This window comes from Acipenser ruthenus, chromosome 8, assembly GCF_902713425.1.
Source record: "Acipenser ruthenus chromosome 8, fAciRut3.2 maternal haplotype, whole genome shotgun sequence".
Taxonomy (NCBI): Eukaryota; Metazoa; Chordata; class Actinopteri; order Acipenseriformes; family Acipenseridae; genus Acipenser; species Acipenser ruthenus.
Genome location: NC_081196.1, coordinates 62,205,926 through 62,214,941, shown reverse-complemented (window position 1 = coordinate 62,214,941; position 9,016 = coordinate 62,205,926).

Here is a 9,016-nt window from a genome sequence, read left to right as displayed (position 1 = left end):
TGACTTGAAAAATGTACCTCTCAGCAACGCAATAGGCAGGTCATCTTATGTGATTGGGTGTACTGAATCAGGAAAACCATGCCCTGTTTTCAACATTTCAACAAGTATCTATTATAAAGACAAGCTCTATAGCCTGCATATACTGTAGGACAACAGCCATAGGTACCTTTTAGAACTGAGCTGGGGGAGTACCATTCAATGCATTAAGCAATTACTATTGATTATTGTATTTATTTATTTATTTATTAATTAATTAATTTATTTATTTCAAAAAGTGAAACATGCTGTTAGTTTAAACAGAGTGCATCATAACCCAGTATTATTTTCTGAAAGGGAAAAAAAGCCAACATAAATAAAAAAGGTTCAATTCTTCAAAAGTGTCTTGCTACAAACTGACTAGAATATGTATTGGCTATTTGAGGAAATCATTTGTTTTCTTTTTCATTTCCATGAAAATAAAGGGTATTATAAAGCTTGTTGTAGTCTGTCCAAGTGGCCTCTATACTCAGAATCAAATAAGAAAATGCAGTTGAAGTTAAATACTTGTTTATTGTGCAATTGTGCTGTTTTAATGCTGCATGTATACCATCCTTTTAAAGAGCTTCCAGACATGATCAGAGAAACCAGAGCTATCATAGCGATGTTGACCCATGGTGACATTTTAAACATGGTTTTAGGTCCGGCTGAATTTACTGTGTGACAGTACAAGGCAGAGTTGTCGATACAGTGTTTCTGTGTGGTGGCGGATACACTTCTATACTGCCTCTTCTTAGATATTTATATCATGTGTGTGCTTGGTACACATTAAGAAACAGAAGCTTTTTCACCTATCCAGACAGGTTGTCTGTCAATAGTGTCACAATTTGTCATCACACCCAACGAACAATGATCAGCAGTCATCAGTTAACCCTTTGCGGTCCATTTATTAATCGCGCGTCAGGCACGCCAGGTCTAATTAATTTTCACACGCGCAGTTAATTTTATACGCGCTGTTTAAAAGTATTTTTTTTCACAGTCAAACGGGTTTAAATGGCCCAGCATATCAACAAAGCACACACTAGGCATCTCCAGCCCCTCCCCAGCCTTTTGTTTGCTATAGCGTTCAGCTGTGTAAGAAATAAATAATAATAATAATAATAGTCGTACATACCGATCGATCATCTCCAGATCACTCGTTTTATCACCAAACTCCTCAATAATGCGATCCAAGTCATTATCTGAAAAAAGCTCTGCAAATGTCCATGATAGTCTCAGTGCGCTGACGCACTTAGCCAGCTTGTTTATTATGGACGCCCATTATCTGATACCTGATACCATGTATGACTATTCATGAAATACGCCTTTTTTTTTTTTTTTTTTTTTTTCCGACTTGTCTCGGCTCCTGTCGCTACCACTCGGCAATTGAATGGTTTTCTCGGCTTTTTCCGGAGAAAAAACGACTAAACACCCGTTTATTGCGTTGCTATAATGATGTCGGACCCAGTCCGACAAAGGACCTGTGAGGAATAATTGCAATGTCGGACCCAGTCCGACAATGGACCGCAAAGGGTTAACATCACCATGTATTTGGAATGAGGTAGAGTTACAGACATGTGTGAGGATTCAGAGTTCGGGTTCATGCACACACCTGCTATCCTTGTCTCCTTCAGGCTTTTTTTTATTTGCTTGATTTGTTTAAATATATACACAGATTGTAACAGGCAAGACCTCTTGGATGGGAATTGTGATTGAGTTGTTTTAAAACCACTTTTATCTCTCCCTCCCAGCCTGACCTGTCTTCTTTGATGAAAAACTCAATATAAACTACATGTGAACAGATGCAAATTTCCTAATATTAAATCAGAAGACTGCTCATGTAAAAGTGGAGCATTCAAATCATTATAATAGTTTCAGCACCATCAGAAAGTAGTACAAGTGATATTAAGAGCAGTTAAAAGTGAAACTTTACTTCATTATCAAAATAATCTTTGTTTCAATGATCAAAGTCTCTGCACTGGCAATGGAAGCAGGTCCAGGTACAGAACACTACTGACAATTGTACAGGAACCAGTCAGAGCATCTGACAACACAGGACTTTCAGAAATCATTGGTTCTTTGAAAAAAAAAAAAAAGAAAAAGCAATATTTCTCACAAGGTGGATAGTGTCTCGTTTTGGTAAACGATTCTTCTTTTTTGTTGGAAAGACCTTGTGAAGCATTGGTACTTTATGGTTCATATTTCATACTGAATTTTGTATTGGTCAATGGATCTTTCTATATTGTTTTCAATATAAATCAGTTACAGGACTGCAATGTGTGTTTCTAATGTTGTATTTATACCACCTTTTTAATCATTTCCATACCATTAAAAAACAGAGAGGCCTGAGCCGTCACAGTGATGATGCAAAAGACAGAGATGGAGACGTGGGTTTGGGTCAGGCTGAATTTCCTGTGTGAAAGTACAAAGGACTAGCAGTGCTGTCTATATTTATGTGTATACTGTCTCCACTTAAATGTGTGTATATATATATATATATATATATATATATATATATATATATATATATATATATATATATATAGGTACATATTAAATATAAGGTTTTCCTAGGGGTTTATTCCAGGTGTGTTGTTCTAATGCTGCATGTATACCACCCTTTTAAAGAGCTTCCTGCCATTTGAAATGACCAGAGAGACTGGACCTGTCATCTGTGTGTAGTACAAGTACAAAGCAGAGTTGTCTATGAAGTATTTATGTGTGGTGGTGGATAGACTTGCATAAAACCTCTACTTACTGTAGATATTTAAATCATGTTGTGTGCTTCGTACGCATTAAGAAATAGAAGCTTTTCCAGAAGCTTTTTACCTAAGATAGGTCTAGTTACTAATCAATGTGATTCAGGCAAGTTGTCTGTAAACAGGGTCACAATTGTAGTTTCTTGGAGCACAGCCTATAAGCTATGCTCTTAATGGGTTGGACAGGGTATCCAGCCTAACCCTTTAATCCTTCTGGTCTGGTAGTTCTTGTAATCAAGGAGGCACCAACGGGCATTGTTGGAGCTTGTTGTAGTCTGGCAAAGTGGCCTCTGTACTCCAGATATTTACAAGACAACACTCTAGCTGAGCTTCACTTTACTGGCTGAAATCAAACCATGTGACCTACCACACAGGAAATGAGTCGATGACAGGAAGAAACAGTGTGTCAAGACTGTAGAAGCTGGACTGCAGTCAGAGCTGTCTAATTTAAAGAGGACCTGCGGTACTGTGTGAAGAACTATAGTTTTAACAGCTTTTATCAGCTCACATTTTCATTTCTGACTTCCTATGCCCTGCTTTTAGCAGCATTTTAAATTAAATAACATAAAAAACAATGAACAAACAAATGGTGTATTGTAAGAATGCATCATGATTTATTGTACATTTACTGAACTAAAGGTACAATTGTGGTTACAGACATTCAGGTAGTGGAAAAAAAAAATCGTAACACCAATGTAAAGTCACTTAATAGGGCGTTGGGCCACTATGGTAACCCTCTCTGTGGAGTTCTTGGCGGACCATTTTTGATGAAACTGGCTGCTCATGCCCCAGGTTGAAATTTGCAGTCAATTGATCTGCAGTTGCTCGCCTGATTTGCCTTGCACTTCGAATTAATGCACAGATCCTGGAGGATGTGCTTCTGCCCACTGTTGCCCTTTGCTGATGATGTCTTTCCGTCAGAGTTCCATGCTGACATCACCTTTGACACTGTTGCTCGTGAAACATCAGCAAGTTGAGCTGTCTTGGTCACTGAAGCTCCTGCCAAACGCGCCCCAACAATCACCCCTCTTTCAAAGTCACTGAGATCTCCTCTTGTATCCATGCTAGCATAATTATAGGCAATCAGGCCTGTCCAACATTTTCATAAATTATTATACAACACCCTAAGCATGCTTTCAATATACTTGGTGTCCCTCATTTACCCAGGTGTTTCTATTTTTGTGTCCACTACCTGTAGTTCTTATATGTTTAAGCAAAAGAAAAAGACAATGTTGATAATTCATAATCCGTTTAAACAAATTGCTTTGCAAAGCAGGGAGAATTATGTACTATGGTGAAAGTACTGCAGTTCATTGGAGTAACTCCAGAACTCCTTCATTGTTGTCCTTGGTCATTTCTAAGCTTCAGTTCATGGTCTGGAAATTCAGGACATTTGGACATTTCCTACCATTGCAAAATGCAAAACTATAGCATCTATAAGCATTTAATAAGCTTCTTTATTTGTGAAAATGTTCCTTTTGGGGGCTTCAGGCCAGAATCTCATCTTTCCTCATAATTACGTTGGTTATTTTCTTCTTAAGAACATTATAATTATTGGGATTGCAATGACAAGACATCCACTCCTTGCAAATGAGAGAATCACAAGTATGCGCATGTTCTGGTTATTATCTGAAATGTAAATGAGAGGTATATTAAATGTTAATGCAGTGGTAAACAATATGTTAATCAAATACAACGGAGAGCTGAGTTCAGTAGGGTTCTAGGTGTGCTAAATGATATCCATTTCAAGAGCCAGTGTTAGTAAATCAGTTCTTTAACACAAATAAGGAGTGTTGTGCAGACAGTCATATCAATGTGACGGATGGAGCATTGCTGCCACAACAAGATCACCAACCAGACTGTTTCAATGCAATGCTGAGCACAAACCCCTGAATATTGTTTAATAATAGCAATTATTACATTTACCCAGGATATAATATTCTCTTGGAGGTCTGGCTGCTATTGGGTATTCTTTGTATTAAAAGATGTCTGAGACAACAGTAGGGACAAGATCAACAGACAGGGAATTGAACTTTAGTTTGACTGCACAAAACATTTATAAATATGTTATTAAATATTGTGATCATTATTAACAAGGAACAGACGCTTACAGCAACATCCACATGACACATTACTAGTATAAAGGTTCATGCTACAAAGTCATTACAAAATGCTCAATTTGAATTTCTTCAAGTCATTTAGCTCCTGCTGTAACTCTCTAACTTCAGTATCTTGTCCTGGCTGCATTTACTGCTGTTGTCCACATTTTATTCTCTGTTTTTATAATAATATTTTGAGCCAAATGGCCTCCTCTCATTCTTAAATTAAATGTCATTATGTCTTTTTTAAGAGAAATGATAATATACAGTATATGTCATGCATTGACTGTGATAAGTGCAGATTAAACATATTTCAGTTTTTACTCCCATCCCAAGAAACATTTCAAATGAACTTTCAAAATAGATTTTAATTAACATTTGAGTTACCTTTAAGCAATAGTAAAGTTCTGTTCCCAAAAAGTACATTACTGTCTTTCAGTGCTGCACAGTAATAAACAGCCATATCCGATGATTCCGTCTTTAAAATTCTGAGGTTAAAACTGATCTCATTTGTTAGAATTTGGAAACGTGATTTATTATCAAATTCTTCATAAAATGTAGGCTCTGATTGTTCAGAAGCTTTCCGTAGGCCTATGCACCTAGGACGCTGTCCAATGTCTTGCTTGAACCAAACCAAAGCATAGTGCTGAGTACGTGATGTAGAGCACTGCAGGGTCACAGACTCTCCAAGCTGGGCTGTCACTGAGAGACGTGGCTGGACAATGCGCTGTGCTGGAATCTCATCTGTAAATTACAAAACATCACTGTGAGGGTCTTCAGGCAATTAGCACACAAGCTTCCCATCTGAATATCAAGCTATCCCAGGTATTGTATCTGTTTAAAATACCATCAGGTTCAGTTCATTAAAAAGAGTCTGATATACAGCAGACTCTCGCTAATCCAGAAAATGCTATAATATTGAAATAATGAAATATTAGCTGAAAAAACAAGCTTCATGAAATTTAAGTATCAAAAACATAAAACAATGAGTAGACAAGATATTTCCAGCATGGCACAGACTGTGATCAGGACTAATCAAATCACTAATCTAAACAAGGTCCAGTCCTAGTAAGTTTTTTAGGATTTGCGAGTTAGCGGGAGCTGTTTTAATTATTAATAATACAAGCACAGGGATGAGACCCCTTTAATGTTTCACATATTTTATTTTGTAGAATTGGGTGTCAGTGCAGATTCAGATTCTGTCTATGTTTATGCAAATTACAAGCAAAAAATAAATGCAAGATACAGCTTTACTAAAGTGCTGGCTGCTGTTTTTGTGTCTGACCATTTGCTTAAAATACAAATTAAATATTTCTGTAGGAAATAAATGTATATGATATTAAAATGGTTTTCTGTAGCAGTTTTCTACTTGATGTAGTTTACTGATTAAATTAATAAATAAGCAGGTTCACACTTACATGCGATGCAGAACAATACATTAAGCAAGAAGAGTCTGTTCATTTTAGCAGCTCCTCTGATCTGATGACTGATTTTCTGTTGAGTGACCAAAAGATGAAACGGAATGCAGTGTGTGACTTGAAAAATGTACCTCTCAGCAACGCAATAGGTAGGTCATCTTATGTGATTGGGTGACTGAATCAGGAAAACCATGCCCTGTAAACAACATTTCAAAATATGTATTATAAAGAAAAGCCCTATAGCCTGCATATACTGTAGGACAAAAGCCATCGGTGCCTTTAGCTGGGGCTTATAGGTGCTGGTCTGAGAACCATTCAATGAAATAAGCAATTACTATTGAATATTATATTGTATTGATTGATTGATTGATTGATTGATTGATTTTAAAAAGTGAATCAAGATGTTAGTTTAAATATAGTGCATAGTACTCCAGTATTTTTTTTCTTTTCTGAAAGGAATAAAAAGCCAGCATAAATAGAAGTCATCAGTTCTTCAAAAGTGTTTTGCTATAAACTGACGAGAATATGTATTGGCTATCTGAGAAAATCATTTATTTATTTATTTTTTTATTTCCAAGAAAATAAAGGGTATTTTAATTATCAAATTGTCAGCACTGGCAATGGAACTAGATCCATGTATAGAACACTACTGATAATTTTACAAGAACCAGTCAGAGCATCTGACAACACAGGACTTTCAGAAATCATTGGTGCTTAAGAAAATAAAAAGTAACACTTCTCACTAGGGGGTTAGTGTCTCGCATTGGTAAATGATTCTTCTTTTTTGTTAGAAATAACTTTTTAATCATTAGTAATTTATGGTTCATATTTCATACAGAATTGTGTATTGGTCAATGGATCTTTTTATATTGTTTTCAATACCAATTAGTTACAGGACTGCAATGTGTTTTTCTAATGTTGTATTTATACCAGCTTTTTAATCTACTCCATACCATTAAAAAACAGAGAAGCCTGAGCCATCACAATGATGATGCAAAAAACAGAGATGGAGACGTGGGTTTGGGTCAGGCTGAATTTACTGTGTGAAAGTACAAAGGGCTAGCAGTGGTGTCTATGTTTCTGTGGGGTGGTGTATGCACTCGTATACTGTCTCCACTTAAATGTTTATATACATGTTTCTTTTTTTGGTACACATTAAGGAATATAATGTTTTCCTAGCGGTTTATTACAGAGGCAGGAGAAATATCAGCTGAAAGCCAACATACCAAGGATGGGTCAGATGACTGATCAAAGAGATCCAGGTTGAGTTAAATATCAGCTGAAAGCCAACATACCAAGGATGGGTCAGGTGACTGATCAAAGAGATAGAGGTTGAGTTAAATATCAGCTGAAAGCCAACATACCAAGGATGGGTCAGATGACTGATCAAAGAGATCCAGGTTGAGTTAAATATCAGCTGAAAGCCAACATACCAAGGATGGGTCAGATGACTGATCAAAGAGATCCAGGTTGAGTTAAATATCAGCTGAAAGCCAACATACCAAGGATGGGTCAGATGACTGATCAAAGAGATCCAGGTTGAGTTAAATATCAGCTGAAAGCCAACATACCAAGGATGGGTCAGATGACTGATCAAAGAGATCCAGGTTGAGTTAAATATCAGCTGAAAGCCAACATACCAAGGATGGGTCAGATGACTGATCAAAGAGATACAGGTTGAGTTAAATATCAGCTGAAAGCCAACATACCAAGGATGGGTCAGGTGACTGATCAAAGAGATACAGGTTGAGTTAAATATCAGCTGAAAGCCAACATACCAAGGATGGGTCAGATGACTGATCAAAGAGATCCAGGTTGAGTTAAATATCAGCTGAAAGCCAACATACCAAGGATGGGTCAGATGACTGATCAAAGAGATCCAGGTTGAGTTAAATATCAGCTGAAAGCCAACATACCAAGGATGGGTCAGATGACTGATCAAAGAGATCCAGGTTGAGTTAAATATCAGCTGAAAGCCAACATACCAAGGATGGGTCAGATGACTGATCAAAGAGATCCAGGTTGAGTTAAATATCAGCTGAAAGCCAACATACCAAGGATGGGTCAGATGACTGATCAAAGAGATACAGGTTGAGTTAAATATCAGCTGAAAGCCAAAATACCAAGGATGGGTCAGATGACTGATCAAAGAGATACAGGTTGAGTTAAATATCAGCTGAAAGCCAACATACCAAGGATGGGTCAGATGACTGATCAAAGAGATACAGGTTGAGTTAAATATTTTCAGCACCACTAGAAAGTATTACAAGTGATACGAAGAGTAGTTCAAGTAAAATTTATATTCAGGGTTACACTTGGAGAGGCAGAAGACACGTGTGCCTCCATACAACAAGCCCTGTGCCACCCGGCTTTGATGGAACATGTGTGCAGGACCCTGTGGCAGGGCAGAGGAGTGCACATGTATGTTTAAAATAAATCAATGTGTGCAGGACCCTGTGGCAGGGCAGAGTTCTGCACATGTATGCTTGTTTAGTAGGGATGGGGTTGAAAACCCATCCTGCAATGTACAATCCTGCATTCTCCCTCTTCCAATAGGACAGGCCAGTCAAACATGTGAGAATGGGTGTGTTTTTATTACACTTTGCACTGCTGCAAACGCTGACTAAATCAGGTCCACTGTACAGAGCTGCTCAAAAATGTCAAGAAAGGTTGGTAACACTTTACATTAAGTGTCTCTAATTAATGTGTGCTTACATAGTAGTTA